The following is a 27,618-nucleotide window of genomic DNA, read 5'->3' on the forward strand; positions in this document are numbered from 1 at the left end:
TGGATTGTGAGAGGCCCACTGATATCTGAGCGCTATTTGACACGCTCGATGGCACAGCTGTGACAAAAGTGACTAGAGGATAAGGGAGATTGGATTGCTTTTAAAAAAGCAGTTTGCAGAGCAGTGGGTAAACAGCAATGCCAGCGTGTCAGGAAGCCTTAAAAGGCAGCCCAACAACCAACACCACTGATACACCACAATATAGCCTCCCCTTGCACTGCACACACAGTGACTTGTGTGTTGTGCAGGCCAAATCGCTAGCAGCAGAAGCAGTTTTTTTGTCTTCTTCCCTGCCTAACGCTCTCCCTACAGAATCAGCAGCAACCTCTCCCTATACTAAGATCGGCAGAAGTAAGATGGCGGTCGGCGTGCACGCCCTTTTATACCCCCTGTGACGCCCACCAAAGCAAGCCAATCACTTGCATGCCATTCTGAAAGATGGTGGTGACCCGTGCCTAGGTCATCACGTTGCCCACATTGTCCGTGGATCCTGATTGGCTGAAAAAGAGCCCAAAACAAACTTTTGAAACGCGACTTTGGCGCGTAAGTCGCCGACCTCGTGGCCGACCTCATCCTAGGGTCGGGTTTCGTTTCATGAAACCCGACTTTTGAATTTTTTCGACCCGTTTCGCTCAACTCTAGTTATCACGTTCGCCTCACACGCGAAAGGTCCCCAGTTCGAAACTGGGCAGAAACACAGCTTTTTTATCTTGGAAAAAGATCTTTTTGACTTTCAGTGCTTGTTCTTTATTGCTTGCCATGACCACAGCATTTTTTTTTTGTATGAATCGGTTGGTTTCTGTAGTGTAGCGGTTATCACGTTCACTTTACACGCGAAAGGTCCTCAGTTCGAAACTGGGCATAAACACAGCTTTTCTCTTGCAAACTAGTGCTTTTGACAATGAGTGCTTGATCTTTAATGCTTGCCATGACCACAGTAAACGCTCTTGTCTGGTTACTGTAGTGTAGTGATTGTCCTGTTTGCCATCCTCCTGAAAGTTCCCTGTTTTGATCCTGGGCAGAAACATGTGGCTTTTCTTTATTTTGATCACAAACGTATATTGTTGGCTTAATTAGCCTTAGTTAGCATATTCTATTGCTGGTTTAATGAGCATTACTTTTACCAATGTGATTATTTCTACCCGTTTTTGCTTTTGGCAAGCATGTGTGTTTTTGACAGTGTCTAAGTGTTCCTAATTCAAGTAACACCTGATAGGATCAAGGTGCGAAAGCAGGCATCTAGGTGCTTTTTCTTTTTGGCTTTTGGACAAAGGCATGAGAATGTTTTGTGGAGCATGGTTTTTTTTCCCTGTTTGTTCTTTTTCTCCAATAGCCTGACAAATGAAAGGTTCCTGTGTTGCAAAATGCACTTTGTCCTGTCTTCAGACATAGAGGAAGACCTCTTGACTTTGGCTGGCTGTTTTTTTCTTTTTCAAGTTCATTTCAGCATGTTTAAACAATTTTAGCTTTGCATGCAGTTTCTTAATTGTAGTGGTTGTCACGTTCACCTCACATGCGATCGGTCCCCAGTTCGAAACTGGATAGAAGCATGACATTAGGCGTTGATATTAAAGCTTTTGACGTTGAGTCTTTGTTCTCGATGGCTTGTCATGACCACAGTAACCTTCCACAGCCCGTTTCTGTAGTGTAGTGGTTATCACGTTCGCCTAACATGCGAAAGGTCCCCAGTTCGAACCTGGGCAAAAACACGCTGTTACCCTTTGGTATCCGAGCTTTTGAATTTCAGTTCTTGATCTCGATTGCTTGTTGTCACCACAGTATGCGCTTGCATCAGGTTTCTGTAGTGTAGCGGTTATCACGTTCGCCTCACACGCAAAAGGTCCCCAGTTCGAAACAGGGCAGAAACACAACTTTTTCTCTTGGAAAACGATCTTTTTGACTTTCAGTGCTTGTTCTTTATTGCTTGCCATGACTACAGCATTTTTTGGTTGTTTGAATCACTTGGTTTCTGTAGTGTAGCGGTTATCACGTTCGCTTTACACGCGAAAGGTCCTCAGTTCGAAACTGGGCAGAAGCACAGCGTTCCTCTTGCAAACTAGCGCTTTTGACAATGAGTGCTTGATCTTTAATGCTTGCCATGACCACAGTAAACGCTCTTGTCTGGTTACTGTAGTGTAGTGATTGTCCTGTTTGCCATCCTCCTGAAAGTTCCCTGTTTTGATCCCGGGCAGAAACATGTGGCTTTTCTTTATTTTGATCACAAACGTATATTGTTGGCTTAATTAGCCTTAGTAAGCATATTCTATTGCTGGTTTAATGAGCATTACTTTTACCAATGTGATTATTTCTACCCGTTTTTGCTTTTGGCAAGCATGTGTGTTTTTGACAGTGTCTAAGTGTTCCTAATTCAAGTAACACCTGATAGGATCAAGGTGCGAAAGCAGGCATCTAGGTGCTTTTTCTTTTTGTCTTTTGGACAAAGGCATGAGAATGTTTTGTGGAGCATGGTTTTGTTTCCCTGTTTGTTCTTTTTCTCCAATAGCCTGACAAATGAAAGGTTCCTGTGTTGCAAAATGCACTTTGTCCTGTCTTCAGACATAGAGGAAGACCTCTTGACTTTGGCTGGCTGTTTTTTTCTTTTTCAAGTTCATTTCAGCATTTTTAAACATCTTTAGCTTTGCATGGAGTTTCTGAAGTTTAGTGGTTGTCACGTTCACCTCACACGCGAACGGTCCCCAGTTCGAAACTTGATAGAAGCATGACATTAGGCATTGATATTAAAGCTTTTGACGTTGAGTCTTTGTTCTCGATGGCTCGTCATGACCACAGTAACCTTCCACAGCCGGTTTCTGTAGTGTAGTGGTTATCACGTTCGCCTAACACGCGTAAGGTCCCCAGTTCGAAACTGGGCAGAAACACGCTGGTACCCTTTGGTATCCAAGCTTTTGAATTTCAGTTCTTGATCTCGATTGCTTGTTGTCACCACAGTAAGCGCTTGCATCAGGTTTTTTAGTGTAGCGGTTATCACGTTCGCCTCACACGCGAAAGGTCCCCATTTTGAAACTGGGCAGAAACACAGCTTTTTCTGTTGGAAAACGATCTTTTTGACTTTCAGTGCTTGTTCTTTATTGCTTGCCATGACCACAGCATTTTTTGTTTGTTTGAATCGCTTGGTTTCTGTAGTGTAGTGGTTATCACGTTCGCTTTACACGCGAAAGGTCCTCAGTTCGAAACTGGGCAGAAACACAGCGTTCCTCTTGCAAACTAGCGCTTTTGACAATGAGTGCTTTATCTTTAATGCTTGCCATGACCACAGTAAACGCTCTTGTCTGGTTACTGTAGTGTAGTGATTGTCCTGTTTGCCATTCTCCTGAAAGTTCCCTGTTTTGATCCCCGGCAGAAACATGTGGCTTTTCTTTATTTTGATCACAAACGTATATTGTTGGCTTAATTAGCCTTAGTTAGCATATTCTATTGCTGGTTTAATGAGCATTACTTTTACCAATGTGATTATTTCTTCCCGTTTTTGCTTTTAGCAAGCATGTGTGTTTTTGACAGTGTCTAAGTTTTCCTAATTCAAGTAACACCTGATAGGATCAAGGTGCTAAAGCAGGCATCTAGGTGCTTTTTCTTTTTGGCTTTTGGACAAAGGCATGAGAATGTTTTGTGGAGCATGGTTTTGTTTCCCTGTTTGTTCTTTTTCTCCAATAGCCTGACAAATGAAAGGTTCCTGTGTTGCAAAATGCACTTTGTCCTGTCTTCAGACATAGAGGAAGACCTCTTGACTTTGGCTGGCTGTTTTTTTCTTTTCCAAGTTCATTTCAGCATGTTTAAACATCTTTAGCTTTGAATGGAGTTTCTGAAGTGTAGTGGTTGTCACGTTCACCTCACACGCGAACGGTCCCCAGTTCGAAACTGGATAGAAGCATGACATTAGGCGTTGATATAAAAGCTTTTGACGTTGAGTCTTTGTTCTCAATGGCTCGTCATGACCACAGTAACCTTCCGCAGCAGGTTTCTGTAGTGTAGTGGTTATCACGTTCGCCTAACACACGAAAGGTCCCCAGTTCGAAACTGGGCAGAAACACGCTGTTACCCTTTGGTATCCAAGCTTTTGACTTTCAGTTCTTGATCTCGATTGCTTGTTGTCACCACAGTAAGCGCTTGCATCCGCTTTCTGTAGTGTAGCAGTTATCACGTTCGCCACACACGCGAAAGGTCCCCAGTTCGAAACTGGGCAGAAACACAGCTTTTTCTCTTGGAAAACGATCTTTTTGACTTTCAGTGCTTGTTCTTTATTGCTTGCCATGACCACAGCATTTTTTGTTTGTTTGACTTGGTTGGTTGCTGTAGTGTAGTGGTTATCACGTTCGCTTTACACGCGAAAGGTCCTCAGTTCGAAACTGGGCAGAAACACAGCGTTCCTCTTGCAAACTATCGCTTTTGACAATGAGTGCTTGATCTTTAATGCTTGCCAAGACCACAGTAAATGCTCTTGTCTGGTTACTGTAGTGTACTGATTGTCCTGTTTGCCATCCTCCTGAAAGTTCCCTGTTTTGATCCCGGGCAGAAACATGTGGCTTTTCTTTATTTTGATCACAAACGTATATTGTTGGCTTAATTAGCCTTAGTTAGCATATTCTATTGCTGGTTTAATGAGCATTACTTTTACCAATGTGATTATTTCTACCCGTTTTTGCTTTTGGCAAGCATGTGTGTTTTTGACAGTGTCTATGTGTTCCTAATTCAAGTAACACCTGATAGGATCAAGGTGCTAAAGCAGGCATCTAGGTGCTTTTTCTTTTTGCCTTTTGGACAAAGGCATGAGAATGTTTTGTGGAGCATGGTTTTGTTTCCCTGTTTGTTCTTTTTCTCCAATAGCCTGACAAATGAAAGGTTCCTGTGTTGCAAAATGCACTTTGTCCTGTCTTCAGACATAGAGGAAGACCTCTTGACTTTGGCTGGCTGTTTTTTTCTTTTTCAAGTTCATTTCAGCATGTTTAAACATCTTTATCTTTGAATGGAGTTTCTGAAGTGTAGTGGTTGTCACGTTCACCTCACACGCGAACGGTCCCCAGTTCGAAACTGGATAGAAGCATGACATTAGGCGTTGATATTAAAGCTTTTGACGTTGAGTCTTTGTTCTCGATAGCTCGTCATGACCACAGTAACCTTCCGCAGCCGGTTTCTGAAGTGTAGTGGTTATCACGTTCGCCTAACACGCGAAAGGTCCCCAGTTCGAAACTGGGCAGAAACACGCTGTTACCCTTTGGTATCCAAGCTTTTGAATTTCAGTTCTTGATCTCGATTGCTTGTTGTCACCACAGTAAGTGCTTGCATCAGGTTTCTGTAGTGTAGCGGTTATCACGTTCGCCTCACACGCGAAAGGTCCCCAGTTCGAAACTGGGCAGTAACACAGCTTTTTCTCTTGGAAAACAATCTTTTTGACTTTCAGTGCTTGTTCTTTATTGCTTGCCATGACCACAGCATTTTTTGTTTGTTTGAATCGCTTGGTTTCTGTAGTGTAGCGGTTATCACGTTCGCTTTACACGCGAAAGGTCCTCAGTTCGAAACTGGGCAGAAACACAGCGTTCCTCTTGCAAACTAGCGCTTTTGACAATGAGTGCTTTATCTTTAATGCTTGCCATGACCACAGTAAACGCTCTTGTCTGGTTACTGTAGTGTAGTGATTGTCCTGTTTGCCATTCTCCTGAAAGTTCCCTGTTTTGATCCCGGGCAGAAACATGTGGCTTTTCTTTATTTTGATCACAAACGTATATTGTTGGCTTAATTAGCCTTAGTTAGCATATTCTATTGCTGGTTTAATGAGCATTACTTTTACCAATGTGATTATTTCTTCCCGTTTTTGCTTTTGGCAAGCATGTGTGTTTTTGACAGTGTCTAAGTGTTCCTAATTCAAGTAACACCTGATAGGATCAAGGTGCTAAAGCAGGCATCTAGGTGCTTTTTCTTTTTGGCTTTTGGACAAAGGCATGAGAATGTTTTGTGGAGCATGGTTTTGTTTCCCTGTTTGTTCTTTTTCTCCAATAGCCTGACAAATGAAAGGTTCCTGTGTTGCAAAATGCACTTTGTCCTGTCTTCAGACATAGAGGAAGACCTCTTGACTTTGGCAGGCTGTTTTTTTCTTTTTCAAGTTCATTTCAGCATGTTTAAACATCTTTAGCTTTGAATGGAGTTTCTCAAGTGTAGTGGTTGTCACGTTCACCTCACACGCGAACGGTCCCCAGTTCGAAACTGGATAGAAGCATGACATTAGGCGTAGATATTAAAGCTTTTGACGTTGAGTCTTTGTTCTCAATGGCTCATCATGACCACAGTAACCTTCCGCAGCCGGTTTCTGTAGTGTAGTGGTTATCACGTTCGCCTAACACGCGAAAGGTCCCCAGTTCGAAACTGGGCAGAAACACGCTGTTACCCTTTGGTATCCAAGCTTTTGAATTTCAGTTCTTGATCTCGATTGCTTGTTGTCACCACAGTAAGCGCTTGCATCCGGTTTCTGTAGTGTAGCGGTGATCACGTTCGCCTCACACGCGAAAGGTCCCCAGTTCGAAACTGGGCAGAAACACAGCTTTTTCTCTTGGAAAACGATCTTTTTGACTTTCAGTGCTTGTTCTTTATTGCTTGCCATGACCACAGCATTTTTTGCTTGTTTGAATCGCTTGGTTTCTGTAGTGTAGAGGTTATCACGTTCACTTTACATGCGAAAGGTCCTCAGTTCGAAACTGGGCAGAAACACAGCGTTCCTCTTGCAAACTAGCGCTTTTGACAATGAGTGCTTGATCTTTAATGCTTGCCATGACCACAGTAAACGCTCTTGTCTGGTTACTGTAGTGTAGTGATTGTCCTGTTTGCCATCCTCCTGAAAGTTCCCTGTTTTGATCCCGGGCAGAAACATGTGGCTTTTCTTTATTTTGATCACAAACGTATATTGTTGGCTTAATTAGCCTTAGTTAGCATATTCTATTGCTGGTTTAATATGCATTACTTTTACCAATGTGATTATTTCTACCCGTTTTTGCTTTTGGCAAGCATGTGTGTTTTTGACAGTGTCTAAGTGTTCCTAATTCAAGTAACACCTGATAGGATCAAGGTGCGAAAGCAGGCATCTAGGTGCTTTTTCTTTTTGGCTTTTGGACAAAGGCATGAGAATGTTTTGTGGAGCATGGTTTTGTTTCCCTGTTTGTTCTTTTTCTCCAATAGCCTGACAAATGAAAGGTTCCTGTGTTGCAAAATGCACTTTGTCCTTTCTTCAGACATAGAGGAAGACCTCTTGACTTTGGCTGGCTGTTTTTTTCTTTTTCAAGTTCATTTCAGCATGTTTAAACATCTTTAGCTTTGCATGGAGTTTCTGAAGTTTAGTGGTTGTCACGTTCACCTCACACGCGAAAGGTCCCCAGTTTGAAACTGGATAGAAGCATGACATTAGGCGTTGATATTAAAGCTTTTGACGTTGAGTCTTTGTTCTCGATGGCTCGTCATGACCACAGTAACCTTCCACAGCCGGTTTCTGTAGTGTAGTTGTTATCACGTTCGCCTCACACGCGAAAGGTCGCCAGTTCGAAACTGGGCAGAAACACAGCTTTTTCTCTTGGAAAACGATCTTTTTGACTTTCAGTGCTTGTTCTTTATTGCTTGCCATGACCACAGCATTTTTTGTTTGTTTGAATAGGTTGGTTTCTGTAGTGTAGCGGTTATCACGTTAGCTTTACACGCGAAAGGTCCTCAGTTTGAAACTGGGCATAAACACAGCGTTCCTCTTGCAAACTAGCGCTTTTGACAATGAGTGCTTGATCTTTAATGCTTGCCATGACCACAGTAAACGCTCTTGTCTGGTTACTGTAGTGTAGTGATTGTCCTGTTTGCCATCCTCCTGAAAATTCCCTGTTTTGATCCCGGGCAGAAACATGTGGCTTTTCTTTATTTTGATCACAAACGTATATTGTTGGCTTAATTAGCCTTAGTTAGCATATTCTATTGCTGGTTTAATGGGCATTACTTTTACCAATGTGATTATTTCTACCCGTTTTTGCTTTTGGCAAACGTGTGTTTTTGACAGTGTCTAAGTGTTCCTAATTCAAGTAACACCTGATAGGATCAAGGTGCGAAAGCAGGCATCTAGGTGCTTTTTGTTTTAGGCTTTTGAACAAAGGCATGAGAATGTTTTGTGGAGCATGGTTTTGTTTCCCTGTTTGTTCTTTTTCTCCAATAGCCTGACAAATGAAAGGTTCCTGTGTTGCAAAATGCACTTTGTCCTGTCTTCAGACATAGAGGAAGACCTCTTGACTTTGGCTGGCTGTTTTTTTCTTTTTCAAGTTAATTTCAGCATGTTTAAACTTATTCAGCTTTGCATGGCGTTTCTGAAGTGTAGTGGTTGTCACGTTCACCTCAAACGCGAACGTTCCCCAGTTCGAAACTGCATAGAAGCATGACATTAGGCGTTGATATTAAAGCTTTTGATGTTGAGTCTTTGTTCTCGATGGCGCGTCATGACCACAGTAACCTTCCTCAGCCGGTTTCTGTAGTGTAGTGGTTATCACGTTCGCCTAACACGCGAAAGGTCCCCAGTTCGAAACTGGGCAGAAACACGCTGTTACCCTTTGGTATCCAAGCTTTTGACTTTCAGTTCTTGATCTCGATTGCTTGTTGTCACCACAGTAAGTACTTGCATCCGCTTTCTGTAGTGTAGTGGTTATCACGTTTTTCTCACACGCGAAATGTCCTCAGTTCGAAACTGGGCAGAAACACAGCTTTTTCTCTTGGAAAACGATCTTTTTGACTTTCAGTGCTTGTTCTTTATTGCTTGCCATGACCACAGCATTTTTTGTTTGTTTGAATTGGTTGGTTTCTGTAGTGTAGCGGTTATCCTGTTAGCTTTACACGCGAAAGGTCCTCAGTTCAAAACTGGGCAGAAACACAGTGTTTCTCTTGCAAACTTGCGCTTTTGACAATGAGTGCTTGATCTTTAATGCTTGCCATGACCACAGTAAACGCTCTTGTCTGGTTACTGTAGTGTAGTGATTGTCCTGTTTGCCATCCTCCTGAAAGTTCCCTGTTTTGATCCCGGGCAGAAACATGTGGCTTTTCTTTATTTTGATCACAAACGTATATTGTTGGCTTAATTAGCCTTAGTTAGCATATTCTATTGCTGGTTTAATGAGCATTACTTTTACCAATGTGATTATTTCTACCCGTTTTTGCTTTTGGCAAGCATGTGTGTTTTTGACAGTGTCTAAGTGTTCCTAATTCAAGTAACACCTGATAGGATCTAGGTGCTTTTTCTTTTTGGCTTTTGGACAAAGGCATGAGAATGTTTTGTGGAGCATGGTTTTGTTTCCCTGTTTGTTCTTTTTCTCCAATAGCCTGACAAATGAAAGGTTCCTGTGTTGCAAAATGCACTTTGTCCTGTCTTCAGACATAGAGGAAGACCTCTTGACTTTGGCTGGCTGTTTTTTTCTTTTTCAAGTTCATTTCAGCATGTTTAAAAATCTTTATCTTTGTATGGAGTTTCTCAAGTGTAGTGGTTCACCTGGTTCACGTGACGTTCACTTCACACGCGAACGGTCCCCACTTCGAAACTGGATAGAAGCATGACATTAGGCCTTGATATTAAAGCTTTTGACGTTGAGTCTTTGTTCTCGATGGCTCGTCATGACCACAGTAACTTTCTGCAGACGGTTTCTGTAGTGTAGTGGTTATCACGTTCGCCTAACACGCGAAAGGTCCCCAGTTCGAAACTGGGCAGAAACACAGCTCTTTCTCTTGGAAAACGATCTTTTTGACTTTCAGTGCTTGTTCTTTATTGCTTGCCATGACCACAGCATTTTTTGTTTGCTTGAATCGGTTGGTTTCTGTAGTGTAGCGGTTATCACGATCGCTTCACACGCGAAAGGTCCTCAGTTCGAAACTCAGCAGAAACTCAGCGTTTCTCTTGCAAACTAGCACTTTTAACAAAGAGTTCTTGATCTTTAATGCTTGCCATGACCACAGTAAACGCTCTTGTCTTGTTACTGTAGTGTAGTGATTGTCCAGTTTGCCATCCTCCTGAAAGTTCCCTGTTTTGATCCCGGGCAGAAACATGTGGCTTTTGTTTATTTTGATCACAAACGTATATTGTTGGCTTAATTAGCCTTAGTTAGCATATTCTATTGCTGGTTTAATGAGCATTACTTTTACCAATGTGATTATTTCTACCCGTTTTTGCTTTTGGCAAACATGTGTTTTTGACAGTGTCTAAGTGTTCCTAATTCAAGTAACACCTGATAGGATCAAGGTGCGAAAGCAGGCATCTAGATGCTTTTTCTTTTTGGCTTTAGGACAAAGGCATGAGAATGTTTTGTGGAGCATGGTTTTGTTTTCCTATTTGTTCTTTTTCTCCAATAGCCTGACAAATGAAAGGTTACTGTGTTGCAAAATGCACTTTGTCCTGTCTTCAGACATAGAGGAAGACCTCTTGACTTTGGCTGGCTGTTTTTTTCTTTTTCAAGTTCATTTCAGCATGTTTAAACATAATTAGCTTTGCATGGAGTTTCTGAAGTGTAGTGGTTGTCACGTTCACCTCACACGCGAACGTTCCCCACTTCGAAACTGCATAGAAGCATGACATTAGGCGTTGATATTTAAGCTTTTGACGTTGAGTCTTTGTTCTCGATGGCTTGTCATGACCACACTAATCTTCCTCAGCCGGTTTCTGTAGTGTAGTGGTTATCACGTTCGCCTAACACGCGAAGGGTCCCCAGTTCGAAACTGGGCAGAAACACGCTGTTACCCTTTGGTATCCAAGCTTTTGACTTTCAGTTCTTGATCTCGATTGCTTGTTGTCACCACAGTAAACACTTGCATCCGGTTTCGGTAGTGTAGCGGTTATCACGTTCGCCTCACACGCGAAAGGTCCCCAGTTCGAACCTGGGCAGAAACTCAGCTTTATCTCTTGGAAAATGATCTTTTTGACTTTCAGTGCTTGTTCTTTATTGCTTGCCATGACCACAGCATTTTTTGTTTGTTTGAATCGGTTGGTTTCTGTAGTGTAGCGGTTATCACGTTTGCTTTACACGCGAAAGGTCCTCAGTTCGAAACTGGGCAGAAACACAGCGTTCCTCTTGCAAACTAGTGCTTTTGACAATGAGTGCTTGATCTTCAATGCTTGCCATGACCACAGTAAACGCTCTTGTCTGGTTACTGTAGTGTAGTGATTGTCCTGTTTGCCATCCTCCTGAAAGTTCCCTGTTTTGATCCCGGGCAGAAACATGTGGCTTTTCTTTATTTTGATCACAAACGAATATTGTTGGCTTAATTAGCCTTAGTTAGCATATTCTATTGCTGGTTTAATGAGCATTACTTTTACCAATGTGATTATTTCTACCCGTTTTTGCTTTTGGCAAGCATGTGTGTTTTTGACAGTGTCTAAGTGTTCCTAATTCAAGTAACACCTGATAGGATCAAGGTGCGAAAGCAGGCATCTAGGTGCTTTTTCTTTTTGGCTTTTGGACAAAGGCATGAGAATGTTTTGTGGAGCATGGTTTTGTTTCCCTGTTTGTTCTTTTTCTCCAATAGCCTGACAAATGAAAGGTTCCTGTGTTGCAAAATGCACTTTGTCCTGTCTTCAGACATAGAGGAAGACCTCTTGACTTTGGCTGGCTGTTTTTTTCTTTTTCAAGTTCATTTCAGCATGTTTAAACATATTTAGCTTTGCATGGAGTTTCTGAAGTGTAGTGGTTGTCACGTTCACCTCACACGCGAACGGTCCCCAGTTCGAAACTGGATAGAAGCATGACATTAGGTGTTGATATTAAAACTTTTGACGTTGAGTCTTTGTTCTCGATGGCTCGTCATGACCACAGTAACCTTCCTCAGCCGGTTTCTGTAGTGTAGTGGTTATCACGTTCGCCTAACACGTGAAAAGTCCCCAGTTCGAAACTGGGCAGAAACACGATGTTACCCTTTGGTATCCAAGCTTTTGACTTTCAGTTCTTGATCTCGATTGCTTGTTGTCACCACAGTAAGAAATTGCATCCGGTTTCTGTAGTGTAGTGGTTGTCACAGTCACCTCCCACGCGAGAGGTCCCCAGTTCTAAACTGGGCAGTAACACAGCTTTTTTTTCTCTTGGAAAACGATCTTTTTGACTTTCAGTGCTTGTTCTTTATTGCTTGCCATGACCACAGCATTTTTTTTTAGTTTGAATCGGTTGGTTTCTGTAGTGTAGCGGTTACTGGAGAACTGGGCAGCAACTAACAGAATGGTTTTTAACAGGGACAAATGCAAAGTACTACATCTGGGCAATAAAAATGAAAAAAGCATATACAGAATGGGAGGAATAGGCCTAAGCAACTGCACATGTGAAAAAGACTTGGGTATACTAATAGATCACAAACTGAATATGAGTCAACAGTGTGATGCAGCAGCAAAAAAAGCAAATGCAATTCTAGGATGTATTAACAGAAGCATACAGTCTAGATCACGTGAAGTCATTATTTCCCTCTACTCCTCTTTGGTCAGACCTCATCTGGAATATTGTGTCCAGTTTTGGGCACCACATTTTAAAAAAGACATCAACAAACTGGAGCAAGTTCAGAAAAGAGCAACCAGAATGGTGACCGGTCTGCAAACCCTGTTTTATGAGGAAAGGTTGCAGAATTTGGGATTGTTTAGTTTGCAAAAGAGAAGACTGAGAGGAGACTTAATAGCTGTCTACAAATATCTCAAGGGCTGTCACATTGTAGAAGGATCATCTTTATTCTCATTTGCACAAGGAAAGACTAGAAGCAATGGGATGAAACTGAATGGGAGGAGACACAGATTAGATATTAGAAAAAACTTTTTGACAGTTAGAGTGATCAATGAGTGGAACAAGCTGCCACGAGAAGTGGTGAGTTCTCCTTCAATGGATGTCTTCAAACAGAGGCTGGACAGACATCTGACTGGAATGATTTAGCGAATCCTGCTTTGAGCAGGGGGTTGGACCAGATGGCCCAGGAGGTCCCTTCCAACTCTATGATTCTATGATCACATTCGCTTTGCACGCGAAAGGTCCCCAGTTCGAAACTGAGCAGAAACACAGCGTTCCGCTTGCAAACTAGCGCTTTTGACAATGAGTGCTTGATCTTTAATGCTTGCCTTGACCACAGTAAACGCTCTTGTCTGGTTACTGTAGTGTAGTGATTGTCCTGTTTGCCATCCTCCTGAAAGTTCCCTGTTTTGATCCCGGGCAGAAACATGTGGCTTTTCTTTATTTTGATCACAAACGTATATTGTTGGCTTAATTAGCCTTAGTTAGCATATTCTATTGCTGGTTTAATGAGCATTACTTTTACCAATGTGATTATTTCTACCCGTTTTTGCTTTTGGCAAGCATGTGTGTTTTTGACAGTGTCTAAGTGTTCCTAATTCAAGTAACACCTGATAGGATCAAGGTGCGAAAGCAGGCATCTAGGTGCTTTTTCTTTTTGGCTTTTGGACAAAGGCATGAGAATGTTTTGTGGAGCATGGTTTTGTTTCCCTGTTTGTTCTTTTTCTCCAATAGCCTGACAAATGAAAGGTTCCGGTGTTGCAAAATGCACTTTGTCCTGTCTTCAGACATAGAGGAAGACCTCTTGACTTTGGCTGGCTGTTTTTTTCTTTTTCAAGTTCATTTCAGCATGTTTAAACATCTTTAGCTTTGCATGGAGTTTCTGAAGTCATAGAATCATAGAATCGTAGAGTTGGAAGGGACCTCCTGGGCCATCTGGTCCAACCCCCTGCTCAAAGCAGGATTCGCTAAATCATCCCAGTCAGATGTCTGTCCAGCCTCTGTTTGAAGACTTCCATTGAAGGAGAACTCACCACTTCTCGTGGCAGCCTGTTCCACTCATTGATCACTCTAACTGTCAAAAAGTTTTTTCTAATATCTAATCTGTGTCTCCTCCCATTCAGTTTCATCCCATTGCTTCTAGTCTTTCCTTGTGCAAATGAGAATAAAGTTGATCCTTCTACAATGTGACAGCCCTTTAGATATTTGTAGACAGCTATTAAGTCTCCTCTCAGTCTTCTCTTTTGCAAACTAAACATTCCAACTAAACAACCAAAGTGTAGTGGTTGTCACATTCACCTCACACGCGAACGGTCCCCAGTTCGAAACTGGATAGAAGCATGACATTAGGCGTTGATATTAAAGCTTTTGATGTTGAGTCTTTGTTCTCGATGGCTCATCATGACCACAGTAACCTTCCCGCAGCCGGTTTCTGTAGTGTAGTGGCTATCACGTTCGCCTAACACGCGAAAGGTCACCAGTTCGAAACTGGGCAGAAACACGCTGTTACCCTTTGGTATCCAAGCTTTTGACTTTCAGTTCTTGATCTTGATTGCTTGTTGTCACCACAGTAAGCGCTTGCATCCGGTTTCTGCAGTGTAGCGGTTATCACGTTCGCCTCACACGCGAAAGGTCCCCAGTTCGAAACTGGGCCGAAACACAGCTTTTTCTCTTGGAAAACGATCTTTTTGCCTTTCCGTGCTTGTTCTTTATTGCTTGTCATGACCACAGCATTTTTTGTTTGTTTGAATTGGTTGGTTTCTGTAGTGTAGCGGTTATCACGTTCGCTTTACACGCGAAAGGTCCTCAGTAGAGTTGAGCGAAACGGGTCGAAAAAATTCAAAATTCCCCGACTTTTGGCAAAGTCGGGTTTCATGAAACGAAACCCGACCCTAGGATGAGGTCGGCCACGAGGTCGGCGACTTACGCGCCAAAGTCGCGTTTCAAAAGTTTGTTTTGCACTCTTTTTCAGCCAATCAGGATCCACGGACACTGTGGGCAACGTGATGACCTAGGCACGGGTCACCACCATCTTTCAGAAGGGCATGCAAGTGATTGGCTTGCTTTGGTGGGCGTCACAGGGGGTATAAAAGGGCGTGCACGCCGACCGCCATCTTACTTCTGCCGATCTTAGTATAGGGAGAGGTTGCTGCTGATTCTGTAGGGAGAGCGTTAGGCAGGGAAGAAGACAAAAAAACTGCTTCTGCTGCTAGCGATTTGGCCTGCACAACACACAAGTCACTGTGTGTGCAGTGCAAGGGGAGGCTATATTGTGGTGTATCAGTGGTGTTGGTTGTTGGGCTGCCTTTTAAGGCTTCCTGACACGCTGCATTGCTGTTTACCCACTGCTCCACAAACTGCTTTTTTAAAAGCAATCCAATCTCCCTTGTCCTCTAGTCACTTTTGTCACAGCTGTGCCATCGAGCGTGTCACATAGCGCTCAGATATCAGTGGGCCTCACACAATCCACAAGTGTCCAGTGTCCAAAAGTGTACGCAGAGATTCAAAATCTCCATTATCCTCTAGTCACTTTGGTCAAAGGCAGCTGTGCCATCGAGCGTGTCACATAGCGCTCAGATATCAGTGGGCCTCACACAATCCACAAGTGTCTAGTGTCCAAAAGTGTACGCAGAGATTCAAAATCTCCATTATCCTCTCGTCACTTTGGTCACAGGCAGCTGTGCCATCGAGCGTGTCACATAGCGCTCAGATATCAGTGGGCCTCACACAATCCACAAGTGTCCAGTGTCCAAAAGTGTACGCAGAGATTCAAAATCTCCATTATCCTCTCGTCACTTTGGTCACAGGCAGCTGTGCCATCGAGCGTGTCACATAGCGCTGAGATATCAGTGGGCCTCACACAATCCACAAGTGTCCAGTGTCCAAAAGTGTACGCAGAGATTCAAAATCTCCATTATCCTCTCGTCACTTTGGTCACAGGCAGCTGTGCCATCGAGCGTGTCACATAGCGCTCAGATATCAGTGGTCCTCACACAATCCACAAGTGTCCAGTGTCCAAAAGTGTACGCAGAGATTCAAAATCTCCATTATCCTCTCGTCACTTTGGTCACAGGCAGCTGTGCCATCGAGCGTGTCACATAGCGCTGAGATATCAGTGGGCCTCACACAATCCACAAGTGTCCAGTGTCCAAAAGTGTACGCAGAGATTCAAAATCTCCATTATCCTCTCGTCACTTTGGTCACAGGCAGCTGTGCCATCGAGCGTGTCACATAGCGCTCAGATATCAGTGGGCCTTACACAATCCACAAGTGTCCAGTGTCCAAAAGTGTACGCAGAGATTCAAAATCTCCATTATCCTCTCGTCACTTTGGTCACAGGCAGCTGTGCCATCGAGCGTGTCACATAGCGCTCAGATATCAGTGGGCCTCACACAATCTACAAGTGTCCAGTGTCCAAAAGTGTACGCAGAGATTCAAAATCTCCATTATCCTCTCGTCACTTTGGTCACAGGCAGCTGTGCCATCGAGCGTGTCACATAGCGCTCAGATATCAGTGGGCCTCACACAATCCACAAGTGTCCAGTGTCCAAAAGTGTACGCAGAGATTCATAATCTCCATTATCCTCTCGTCACTTTGGTCACAGGCAGCTGTGCCATCGAGCGTGTCACATAGTGCTCAGATATCAGTGGGCCTCACACAATCTACAAGTGTCCAGTGTCCAAAAGTGTACGCAGAGATTCAAAATCTCCATTATCCTCTCGTCACTTTGGTCACAGGCAGCTGTGCCATCGAGCGTGTCACATAGCGCTCAGATATCAGTGGGCCTCACACAATCCACAAGTGTCCAGTGTCCAAAAGTGTACGCAGAGATTCAAAATCTCCATTATCCTCTCATCACTTTGGTCACAGGCAGCTGTGCCATCGAGCGTGTCACATAGCGCTCAGATATCAGTGGGCCGCACACAATCCACAAGTGTCCAGTGTCCAAAAGTGTACGCAGAGATTCAAAATCTCCATTATCCTCTCGTCACTTTGGTCACAGGCAGCTGTGCCATTGAGCGTGTCACATAGCGCTCAGATATCAGTGGGCCTCACACAATCCACAAGTGTCCAGTGTCCAAAAGTGTACGCAGAGATTCAAAATCTCCATTATCCTCTCGTCACTTTGGTCACAGGCAGCTGTGCCATCGAGCGTGTCACATAGCGCTCAGATATCAGTGGGCCTCACACAATCCACAAGTGTCCAGTGTCCAAAAGTGTACGCAGAGATTCAAAATCTCCATTATCCTCTCGTCACTTTGGTCACAGGCAGCTGTGCCATCGAGCGTGTCACATTGCGCTCAGATATCAGTGGGCCTCACACAATCTACAAGTGTCCAGTGTCCAAAAGTGTACGCAGAGATTCAAAATATCCATTATCCTCTCGTCACTTTGGTCACAGGCAGCTGTGCCATCGAGCGTGTCACATAGCGCTCAGATATCAGTGGGCCTCACACAATCCAAAAGTGTCCACTGTCCACAAGTGTGTGCAGAAATTCTAAATCTCCCCTGTCCTATAGACACCTTGTACCTTGTTTTACATTACTATATAGTTTGTTGGATTTTGTCTACATTTCTACCAAAAATGAGGAAGGGTGGTGGAAGAGGCCGTGGAATTGGGCAGGGGTTGGCAGCTGGTAATGATGGTGTTGGTGGTGGATCTGATGGTAGTGGCAAGAGCAATATAGGACCGAATGCAGGAGGTGCTGACCCTGCGTCATCGTCTGGCTACATAAGGCCTCGAACGCTTAGTTTTCTAGGAGTTGGCAAACCGCTTTTAAAGGCAGAGCATCAGGAAAAAGTTTTGTCTTACATTGCTGACTCAGCCTCCAGCTCTATCGCCTCTTCTTCTTCAGTTGTAAAAAGTAAAAGCACTGAGTCGTCATTGGAGGCTCATGTTCATGAACCACACCTTTCCTTGTGTCCTTCACCCCAACCAAGATTGAAGGATGACGGAGGCCATACTACTGATTACTCCATGGAGCTGTTTTCACATACCATGCCTGGATTATCAAGTCAAATGGTGAATTACCCAGGCCAAGATGAATCTGACATGGAGTGCACTGATGCACAGCCGCTGATGGATGATTCTGCTGGTACATTCACTCAGAGCACTACATTGTCCTCGCAGTGTACAGAGCCAGATTTTGACCCTGATGAGACTCAGGTGCCCCTTCCCGCACACTATACCACCATACATGGTGACACAGAGAAAGGTGCACATGACATAGAAGAGGAGGTGATGGATGACCCAGTTGTTGACCCAGATTGGCATCCATTGGGGGAAGAGGGTGCTGCTTCCAATAGCTCAGATGAGGAGCATCCACAGCAGACATCGACATCGCAACAGCTGTTATCTGGCAGGCCCGAAGCACTCCAAAGACAGGTTCCAAACATCAAAAGAGTTGCTGGACAGCTTGTCCAGAGGGTCAAAAGATCACAGCGTGCTAGGCCGCAAAATGTCTGCCAAAGTAGGAAGAGTGCAGTGTGGCACTTTTTTGAACAAAATCCTCATGATCAGGCCAAGGTTATCTGTAAGAAGTGCGCAAAGACCTTTAGCCGAGGGAAAAATCTGAAAAATTTGAATACCAGTTGCATGCTTAGACATTTAACCAGCATGCACTTGCAAGCGTGGACACAACACCAAACCTCAAGTGCCACATGTGCAACTGATCACAACGAAGGTAGTCAGCAACGCTACATTGTTTCCCCCCCTGTAAGCCCACCGGTTAGCACAGCAGCAAATGTTGAGGTGTCGTTGCAAGGCCACAGCAGTCAGGGAATCCCACTGTTATATCAACGAAAGACTGATTCTAGGCCATCAGAAAGAACACCAACTCCATCACCATCATCAACCCTCTCTCAGTCCGCCCTGTCCACCGCTACTTCCACCATATGCAGCTCTCAAGTCCAGCTCACCCTCCCAGACACTATGAGTAGGTCAAGAAAGTACTCAGTCTCTCATCCGCGTACACTGGGTTTGAACGCCCACATTGCCAAACTAATCTCGTTTGAGATGATGCCCTTTCGGTTGGTGGAAAGCACAGCTTTCCGCGAACTCATGGCCTATGCAGTACCATGCTATGACCTACCCAGTCGCCACTTCTTCTCTCGCAAAGCCATCCCAGCCCTCCACCATCATGTGAAAGACCGCATTGTCCATGCACTCAAGCAGTCAGTGAGCGGAAAGGTGCACCTCACAACTGATGCATGGTCCAGTCGGCATGGCCAGGGCCGTTACGTGTCCATCACTGCGCACTGGGTTAATGTGGTGGATGCAGGGTCCACAGGGGACAGCGGTGGTGGGACAGTGCTGCCTAGCCCATGGTATAGGAAACAGTTGGCTGTAGGCGTTCGACCCTCCTCCTCCTCCTCCTCCAGAAGCGAAAGCTCGTCCACAGAGCGCAGTCGTACGAGCACTCCATCTGCAGCTGCCACTGTTGCACACGATGTGTCCCCCTATCGAGCAGCTAGTGGAAAGCGTCAGCAGGCTGTGTTGCAGATGATGTGTTTGGGCGACAGACACACCGCCGAGGTGCTGGCCGAGTACTTGAAGCGACAAACTGAGTCATGGCTGGGCAGTGTACATCTTGAGGCAGGCAAGGTAGTTAGTGATAACGGCCGTAATTTTGTGGCAGCCATAGCCCTTTCAAAACTCAGCCACATACCTTGCTTGGCTCACACCTTGAACCTGGTGGTGCAGTGCTTCCTCAAAAATTATCCGGAGTTAACAGCCCTGCTCCAGAAGGTGCGAAGACTGTGCGCGCAGATCCGCCGGTCGACTGTACACTCCGTTCGCATGCAGAAGCTGCAGCGATTGCTCCACCTTCCCAACCACCGCCTCATTATCGACATTGCAACAAGGTGGAACTCCACCCTGCACATGGTGGAGCGGCTGTGCGAGCAGAGGCAGGCCATAATGCATTTGTGGGAGGATACACGGCCAGGCACTTTGAGAGCAGACATGGAGTTGACAGGCGTGCAGTGGTCGAAGCTGAAAGACCTTTGCAAAGTCCTTCAGTGTTTTGAGGAATGCACACGGCTGGTAAGCGCAGACGACGCCATCCTAAGCATGAGCATCCCACTTATGCGTCTGCTCATGCAAACTTTGACGCACCTTAAGGAGCAGGCGTCTGCAGCCAATGTTGATGAGGAGGAAGAGGAGGAGGGAATCCTTGATGACATTCAGCCATTGTCTGCTCAGGGACCTCTCCTGGACGAGGTGGAGGAAGAAGAGGAGGAGGAGGAGGATGATGGGGATGATTACTTAGGGGAGGAGGATGCATCTCGTGGGGCAAGTGAAAATGTTGGCGTGGCAAGGTCTGGTACAGGGTTTGTGCGTGACTGGAGGGATGTGGATTTGCCAGAAAGTGCTCCTCCACCCAGCACTCGCAGTGCATCATTGACACCGGGAACATTGGCCCACATGTCAGATTATGCCTTGCGGATCCTAAAAAGGGACCCCCGCATTGCCAAAATGATGAACGATGACGACTACTGGATGGCCAGCATCCTGGATCCACGCTATAAAGGCAAATTACAAAACATCATGCCACAGGAGAACCTTGACCTAATATTGGCTAATAAACAAGCAACTCTGGTAAATCGGTTGCTTGAGGCATTCCCAGCACACAGCAGCGGTGATGGTTCTCACACGAGCCGTACGGGCTGGGGGCAGCTTGGCAGAGGTGTTCGTGGTGCACACAGCAGAAGTGGCATTGGAGACAGGGGTTTCATGACAATGTTGTGGACTGATTTTTCAAATACCGCTCACACAACTGGTAATACTGCATCGATGGAAAGTGACAGGAGACAGCAGTTGTCAACTATGGTTACAAACTACTTTTCCTCCCATATCGATGTTCTCCCACACAGGTCATTCCCCTTTGACTATTGGGCCGCTAAACTGGACACCTGGCCTGAATTGGCCCAATATGCCTTACAGGAGCTCGCTTGCCCAGCTGCAAGTGTGCTATCGGAAAGAGTCTTCAGTGCAGCTGGATCAATCCTGACAGAAAAAAGGACCCGTCTGTCAACCCAAAATGTGGATGATCTAACCTTCATTAAAATGAACCACGCATGGGTTTCCAAGGATTTTGTCCCACTTTCCCCTGATGACACATAGGGTGACAGAAAAATGGCTTGCTTTGGTCCACCTCTTCCTGGTACTTCACCTATTTTGCCTTTTGCATCAGCTGAATGTCCAACATCAACATATGCCACTTTCTAAAACTCCCTAACTGTGCTGCCTCCCCCCCCATGGCCGGGGTAACCACCTAGCGCACGACACCGTGCGAGTGCCGTTGCCCTGGACAGGTGGGTAGGCCGACTCTTGGGCGCGGGCACTGGCACAGGGTCCCTCATAGTGCAATCAAGTGTCTCTGACGGTGGTGGTGCACACCCACCGTCAGACACACCGCTGTACTATGAGGGGCCCAGTGCCAGTACCGACGCCCAAGAGTGGGCCCCCCTTGCTTGGGCAGGGCCCCAGCATTTGCAATCTTTACCTCTCCCTGCTCCTCCGCTGTGTAATCTGGGCAGTCAAATCAATACTGTGCCTGACACCGTCTGAGCCTGCCTCCTGAGACATATATTTTGAATGTGTACGCTATCCATACATGTTATCCAGGGATACGGTACCCTTTCTAACCTTTGTGCAATGATGTGCAATCCATACTGGGCCTAACACTGTCTGAGCCTGCCTCATGCTGTATAGACATATATTTTGAATGTGTACGCTATCCATACATGTTATCCGGGGATACGGTACCCTTTCTAACCTTTGTGCAATGACGTGCAATCCATACTGGGCCTAACACCGTCTGAGACTGCCTCATGCTGTATAGACATATATTTTGAATGTGTACGCTATCCATACATGTTATCCGGGGATACGGTACCCTTTCTAACCTTTGTGCAATGACGTGCAATCCATACTGGGCCTAACACCGTCTGAGCCCGCCTCATGCTGTATAGACATATATTTTGAATGTCAAACAAAAAGCACAAAATGACAAATGTGCAAAAATACATTGCAATAAGACATAACAGTAGTCAGCAAGTGCTGATAAAAGGTAATAACAAACACAGGGTATTTAGTCGATACGTTTTTTTGCAAAAAAATGTATACCAAGCTGCCTCACCAACGTCAAGGTAACCCGTATTGAAGCAGTCCCTATCTAATGTATTTAATACCTGAACATATGAACTGTGTCTAAATGAGCAGGATTAAGACAGGCGCTTTCTGGTATGGGCACGTGATGCAAGACAGCTCCTTATGTACATGTCACACAAGAGAGGGGTGGGGTCTCTCAAATCATGCATAAGCATGAAAAAAACTGGATTAAAAACACACATGTGACATGCACAATGTGAACAAGTCTGTTGGACCATGTTCACTCCACCCTGACTGAAACACAAACAAAAAGCACAAAATGACAAATGTGCAAAAATACATTGCAATAAGACATAACAGTAGTCAGCAAGTGCTGATAAAAGGTGATAACAAACACAGGGTATTTAGTCGATACTTTTTTTGCAAAAAAATGTATACCAAGCTGCCTCACCAACGTCAAGGTAACCCGTATTGAAGCAGTCCCTATCTAATGTATTTAATACCTGAACATATGAACTGTGTCTAAATGAGCAGGATTAAGACAGGCGCTTTCTGGTATGGGCACGTGATGCAAGACAGCTCCTTATGTACATGTCACACAAGAGAGGGGTGGGGTCTCTCAAATCATGCATAAGCATGAAAAAAACTGGATTAAAAACACACATGTGACATGCACAATGTGAACAAGTCTGTTGGACCATGTTCACTCCACCCTGACTGAAACACAAACAAAAAGCACAAAATGACAAATGTGCAAAAATACATTGCAATAAGACATAACAGTAGTCAGCAAGTGCTGATAAAAGGTGATAACAAACACAGGGTATTTAGTCGATACTTTTTTTGCAAAAAAATGTATACCAAGCTGCCTCACCAACGTCAAGGTAACCCGTATTGAAGCAGTCCCTATCTAATGTATTTAATACCTGAACATATGAACTGTGTCTAAATGAGCAGGATTAAGACAGGCGCTTTCTGGTATGGGCACGTGATGCAAGACAGCTCCTTATGTACATGTCACACAAGAGAGGGGTGGGGTCTCTCAAATCATGCATAAGCATGAAAAAAACTGGATTAAAAACACACATGTGACATGCACAATGTGAACAAGTCTGTTGGACCATGTTCACTCCACCCTGACTGAAACACAAACAAAAAGCACAAAATGACAAATGTGCAAAAATACATTGCAATAAGACATAACAGTAGTCAGCAAGTGCTGATAAAAGGTGATAACAAACACAGGGTATTTAGTCGATACTTTTTTTGCAAAAAAATGTATACCAAGCTGCCTCACCAACGTCAAGGTAACCCGTATTGAAGCAGTCCCTATCTAATGTATTTAATACCTGAACATATGAACTGTGTCTAAATGAGCAGGATTAAGACAGGCGCTTTCTGGTATGGGCACGTGATGCAAGACAGCTCCTTATGTACATGTCACACAAGAGAGGGGTGGGGTCTCTCAAATCATGCATAAGCATGAAAAAAACTGGATTAAAAACACACATGTGACATGCACAATGTGAACAAGTCTGTTGGACCATGTTCACTCCACCCTGACTGAAACACAAACAAAAAGCACAAAATGACAAATGTGCAAAAATACATTGCAATAAGACATAACAGTAGTCAGCAAGTGCTGATAAAAGGTAATAACAAACACAGGGTATTTAGTCGATACGTTTTTTTGCAAAAAAATGTATACCAAGCTGCCTCACCAACGTCAAGGTAACCCGTATTGAAGCAGTCCCTATCTAATGTATTTAATACCTGAACATATGAACTGTGTGTTTTTAATCCAGTTTTTTTCATGCTTATGCATGATTTGAGAGACCCCACCTATCTCTTGTGTGACATGTACATAAGGAGCTGTCTTGCATCACGTGCCCATACCAGAAAGCGCCTGTCTTAATCCTGCTCATTTAGACACAGTTCATATGTTCAGGTATTAAATACATTAGATAGGGACTGCTTCAATACGGGTTACCTTGACGTTGGTGAGGCAGCTTGGTATACATTTTTTTGCAAAAAAACGTATCGACTAAATACCCTGTGTTTGTTATTACCTTTTATCAGCACTTGCTGACTACTGTTATGTCTTATTGCAATGTATTTTTGCACATTTGTCATTTTGTGCTTTTTGTTTGTGTTTCAGTCAGGGTGGAGTGAACATGGTCCAACAGACTTGTTCACATTGTGCATGTCACATGTGTGTTTTTAATCCAGTTTTTTTCATGCTTATGCATGATTTGAGAGACCCCACCCCTCTCTTGTGTGACATGTACATAAGGAGCTGTCTTGCATCACGTGCCCATACCAGAAAGCGCCTGTCTTAATCCTGCTCATTTAGACACAGTTCATATGTTCAGGTATTAAATACATTAGATAGGGACTGCTTCAATACGGGTTACCTTGACATTGGTGAGGCAGCTTGGTATACATTTTTTTGCAAAAAAACGTATCGACTAAATACCCTGTGTTTGTTATTACCTTTTATCAGCACTTGCTGACTACTGTTATGTCTTATTGCAATGTATTTTTGCACATTTGTCATTTTGTGCTTTTTGTTTGTGTTTCAGTCAGGGTGGAGTGAACATGGTCCAACAGACTTGTTCACATTGTGCATGTCACATGTGTGTTTTTAATATATTTTGAATGTGTACGCTATCCATACATGTTATCCGGGGATACGGTACCCTTTCTAACCTTTGTGCAATGACGTGCAATCCATACTGGGCCTAACACTGTCTGAGCCTGCCTCATGCTGTATAGACATATATTTTGAATGTGTACGCTATCCATACATGTTATCCAGGGATACGGTACCCTTTCTAACCTTTGTGCAATGACGTGCAATCCATACTGGGCCTAACACCGTCTGAGCCTGCCTCATGCTGTATAGACATATATTTTGAATGTGTACGCTATCCATACATGTTATCCGGGGATAGGGTACCCTTTCTAACCTTTGTGCAATCACGTGCAATCCATACTGGGCTTAACACCGTCTGAGCCTGCCTCATGCTGTATAGACATATATTTTGAATGTGTACGCTATCCATACATGTTATCCGGGGATACGGTACCCTTTCTAACCTTTGTGCAATGACGTGCAATCCATACTGGGCCTAACACCGTCTGAGCCTGCCTCATGCTGTATAGACATATATTTTGAATGTGTACGCTATCCATACATGTTATCCAGGGATACGGTACCCTTTCTAAACTTTGTGCAATGACGTGCAATCCATACTGGGCCTAACAACGTCTGAGCCTGCCTCATGCTGTATAGACATATATTTTGAATGTGTACGCTATCCATACATGTTATCCAGGGATACGGTACCCTTTCTAACCTTTGTGCAATGACGTGCAATCCATACTGGGCCTAACACCGTCTGAGCCTGCCTCATGCTGTATAGACATATATTTTGAATGTGTACGCTATCCATACATGTTATCCAGGGATACGGTACCCTTTCTAACCTTTGTGCAATCACGTGCAATCCATACTGGGCGTGAGAACGGCTGGCGAGCTTTTAAGCAAGCTACAGCACCTGTCCAGACAAGTACAGGGATTCCCTAGCGAGGAGACTTATTTGATTGTTTTCAATGTTGGGACAGCAATTTTTGGGGAGCACTATACTCTGGAGAATGATAGATGGGGCCCACCATACACTGGAACATTCCAAAGGTGGACATCAGACACTGGAGCAGCATTTACAGGGCCCATTATACACTAGAGCATTAGAAATGGGGCCCATAAGACAGTGGAGCTTCATCCATGGGGACCAACATATACTGTAGCATTATGTGGAGCTCATCATATACTGTTTCAAACATTATATGGGACCAATGATTCTGTATGGAGAAATAGATGGGCCTCGTCATGAGATGTAAAAAGTGAGGTATTTTTCATTGTACTATACCGCTATTTATCTGCCGTATCGGAGCATGATGAGTTGTGGTATGTGTTAAAGGGGCGCTCTTTCGCCCAGGGCACATGAAAACCTGCAACCAGCCCTCCCCCCCCACAACTTTAGCCAAATAACACCCATTTTTCAGTGCGTATCTTATATTATGAAGTTAATTAAGGTTGACAAGCTTAAGTAAGAAGAATTGATGCTTTTGGCATTCAAATGGGCACTGTTGGTGTGTTTCCTGTCCTCCTCTCACTGCCGATTTTTATTCCCCATTGACTTACATTGGGTTTCGTGTTTGGGGACGACCCCGACTTTTCCCTATAATCGGACGATCTTGCTCGACCCGACTTTTGGAAAAGTCGGGTTTCACGAAACGAAACGCGACCCTAAAAAACCAAAAGTCGCTCAACTCTAGTCCTCAGTTCGAAACTGGGCAGAAACACAGCGTTTCTCTTGCAAACTAGCGCTTTTGACAATGAGTGCTTGATCTTTAATGCTTGCCATGACCACAGTAAACGCTCTTGTCTGTTTACTGTAGTGTAGTGATTGTCCTGTTTGCCATCCTCCTGAAAGTTCCCTGTTTTGATCCCGGGCAGAAACATGTGGCTTTTCTTTATTTTGATCACAAATGTATATTGTTGGCTTAATTAGCCTTAGTTAGCATATTCTATTGCTGGTTTAATGAGCATTACTTTTACCAATGTGATTATTTCTACCCGTTTTTGCTTTTGGCAAGCATTTGTGTTTTTGACAGTGTCTAAGTGTTCCTAATTCAAGTAACACCTGATAGGATCAAGGTGCGAAAGCAGGCATCTAGGTGCTTTTTCTTTTTGGCTTTTGGACAAAGGCATGAGAATGTTTTGTGGAGCATGGTTTTGTTTCCCTGTTTGTTCTTTTTCTCCAATAGCCTGACAAATGAAAGGTTCCTGTGTTGCAAAATGCACTTTGTCCTGTCTTCAGACATAGAGGAAGACCTCTTGACTTTGGCTGGATGTTTTTTTCTTTTTCAAGTTCATTTCAGCATGTTTAAACATCTTTAGGTTTGCATGGAGTTTCTTAAGTGTAGTGGTTGTCACTTTCACCTCACACGCGAACGGTACACAGTTCGAAACTGGATAGAAGCATGACATTAGTCGTTGATGTTAAACCTTTTGACGTTGAGTCTTTGTTCTCGATGGCTCGTCATGACCACAGTAACCTTCTGCAGCTGGTTTCTGTAGTGTAGTGGTTATCACGTTTGCCTAACACGCGAAAGGTCCCCAGTTCGAAACTGGGCAGATACACGCTGATAGGCTGGGTTCACATTTACGTATTACAGCGCATGCATTTTTTTTCTCCTATACTTTGCATGGGATGCGCTTATGTGCGCATACACATGCGTTTGTACTCTTTTTACCGCGCATGCGTTTTTTTGCGGTATGCGCTCGGGCGCACAAAATGCAACCTGTTGCATTTTTTGAGCGTCCAACTTGCCTCAAAACAATGCATGCACGCGCAATGCATTTTTTTACAGCAAGACACCCATTATAAGTCTATGGTGAGCATATGTGCGCATTGGCATGCTTATGTATGCTTTTTTTGCACATGCGTTTTTTTTTTTTAACCATTAGTTTAGACAATGGAATTTAGGGGTTTGGGTTAGAGTTAGGGTTAGTTAAGGGGGTTTAGGGTTAGGGTTAGGGTTAGGGTCAGGGTCAGGGTTAGGATCAGGGTATGGTTTGGTTAAGGGTTAGGGTTAGGGTCAGGGTCAGGGTTAGGGTTAGGATCAGGGTATGGTTTGGTTAAGGGTTAGGGTTAGGGTTAGGGTCAGGG

At 44.2% G+C, this 27,618-nt stretch overlaps 17 non-coding genes across 17 annotated transcripts; all 17 read left to right on the forward strand.

Annotated features, from left to right (window-relative positions):
* The first annotated feature begins 1,636 nt into the window (after window positions 1-1,636).
* On the forward strand, window positions 1,637-1,709 carry TRNAV-AAC (transfer RNA valine (anticodon AAC)). Its single transcript has one exon. It is a non-coding gene; the product is annotated as a tRNA-Val (tRNA).
* A 256-nt stretch (window positions 1,710-1,965) lies between these two features.
* On the forward strand, window positions 1,966-2,038 carry TRNAV-UAC (transfer RNA valine (anticodon UAC)). The gene has a single exon. It is a non-coding gene; the product is annotated as a tRNA-Val (tRNA).
* Window positions 2,039-2,806: 768 nt separating this feature from the next.
* On the forward strand, window positions 2,807-2,879 carry TRNAV-AAC (transfer RNA valine (anticodon AAC)). Its single transcript has one exon. It is a non-coding gene; the product is annotated as a tRNA-Val (tRNA).
* A 255-nt stretch (window positions 2,880-3,134) lies between these two features.
* Window positions 3,135-3,207, forward strand: TRNAV-UAC (transfer RNA valine (anticodon UAC)). The gene has a single exon. It is a non-coding gene; the product is annotated as a tRNA-Val (tRNA).
* A 768-nt stretch (window positions 3,208-3,975) lies between these two features.
* Window positions 3,976-4,048, forward strand: TRNAV-AAC (transfer RNA valine (anticodon AAC)). Its single transcript has one exon. It is a non-coding gene; the product is annotated as a tRNA-Val (tRNA).
* Window positions 4,049-4,304: 256 nt separating this feature from the next.
* On the forward strand, window positions 4,305-4,377 carry TRNAV-UAC (transfer RNA valine (anticodon UAC)). Its single transcript has one exon. It is a non-coding gene; the product is annotated as a tRNA-Val (tRNA).
* A 768-nt stretch (window positions 4,378-5,145) lies between these two features.
* TRNAV-AAC (transfer RNA valine (anticodon AAC)) lies at window positions 5,146-5,218 on the forward strand. The gene has a single exon. It is a non-coding gene; the product is annotated as a tRNA-Val (tRNA).
* An 86-nt stretch (window positions 5,219-5,304) lies between these two features.
* On the forward strand, window positions 5,305-5,377 carry TRNAV-CAC (transfer RNA valine (anticodon CAC)). Its single transcript has one exon. It is a non-coding gene; the product is annotated as a tRNA-Val (tRNA).
* A 97-nt stretch (window positions 5,378-5,474) lies between these two features.
* Window positions 5,475-5,547, forward strand: TRNAV-UAC (transfer RNA valine (anticodon UAC)). Its single transcript has one exon. It is a non-coding gene; the product is annotated as a tRNA-Val (tRNA).
* A 768-nt stretch (window positions 5,548-6,315) lies between these two features.
* TRNAV-AAC (transfer RNA valine (anticodon AAC)) lies at window positions 6,316-6,388 on the forward strand. Its single transcript has one exon. It is a non-coding gene; the product is annotated as a tRNA-Val (tRNA).
* An 86-nt stretch (window positions 6,389-6,474) lies between these two features.
* Window positions 6,475-6,547, forward strand: TRNAV-CAC (transfer RNA valine (anticodon CAC)). Its single transcript has one exon. It is a non-coding gene; the product is annotated as a tRNA-Val (tRNA).
* A 97-nt stretch (window positions 6,548-6,644) lies between these two features.
* TRNAV-UAC (transfer RNA valine (anticodon UAC)) lies at window positions 6,645-6,717 on the forward strand. The gene has a single exon. It is a non-coding gene; the product is annotated as a tRNA-Val (tRNA).
* A 1,777-nt stretch (window positions 6,718-8,494) lies between these two features.
* Window positions 8,495-8,567, forward strand: TRNAV-AAC (transfer RNA valine (anticodon AAC)). The gene has a single exon. It is a non-coding gene; the product is annotated as a tRNA-Val (tRNA).
* A 1,089-nt stretch (window positions 8,568-9,656) lies between these two features.
* Window positions 9,657-9,729, forward strand: TRNAV-AAC (transfer RNA valine (anticodon AAC)). The gene has a single exon. It is a non-coding gene; the product is annotated as a tRNA-Val (tRNA).
* Window positions 9,730-10,665: 936 nt separating this feature from the next.
* On the forward strand, window positions 10,666-10,738 carry TRNAV-AAC (transfer RNA valine (anticodon AAC)). The gene has a single exon. It is a non-coding gene; the product is annotated as a tRNA-Val (tRNA).
* An 86-nt stretch (window positions 10,739-10,824) lies between these two features.
* Window positions 10,825-10,897, forward strand: TRNAV-CAC (transfer RNA valine (anticodon CAC)). The gene has a single exon. It is a non-coding gene; the product is annotated as a tRNA-Val (tRNA).
* A 97-nt stretch (window positions 10,898-10,994) lies between these two features.
* TRNAV-UAC (transfer RNA valine (anticodon UAC)) lies at window positions 10,995-11,067 on the forward strand. The gene has a single exon. It is a non-coding gene; the product is annotated as a tRNA-Val (tRNA).
* Window positions 11,068-27,618: the final 16,551 nt, after the last annotated feature.

The sequence above is a fragment of the Dendrobates tinctorius genome, unplaced genomic scaffold (assembly GCF_039654945.1).
Source record: "Dendrobates tinctorius isolate UK_male_01 unplaced genomic scaffold, ASM3965494v1 ptg000432c, whole genome shotgun sequence".
In the NCBI taxonomy this organism is placed as follows: Eukaryota; Metazoa; Chordata; class Amphibia; order Anura; family Dendrobatidae; genus Dendrobates; species Dendrobates tinctorius.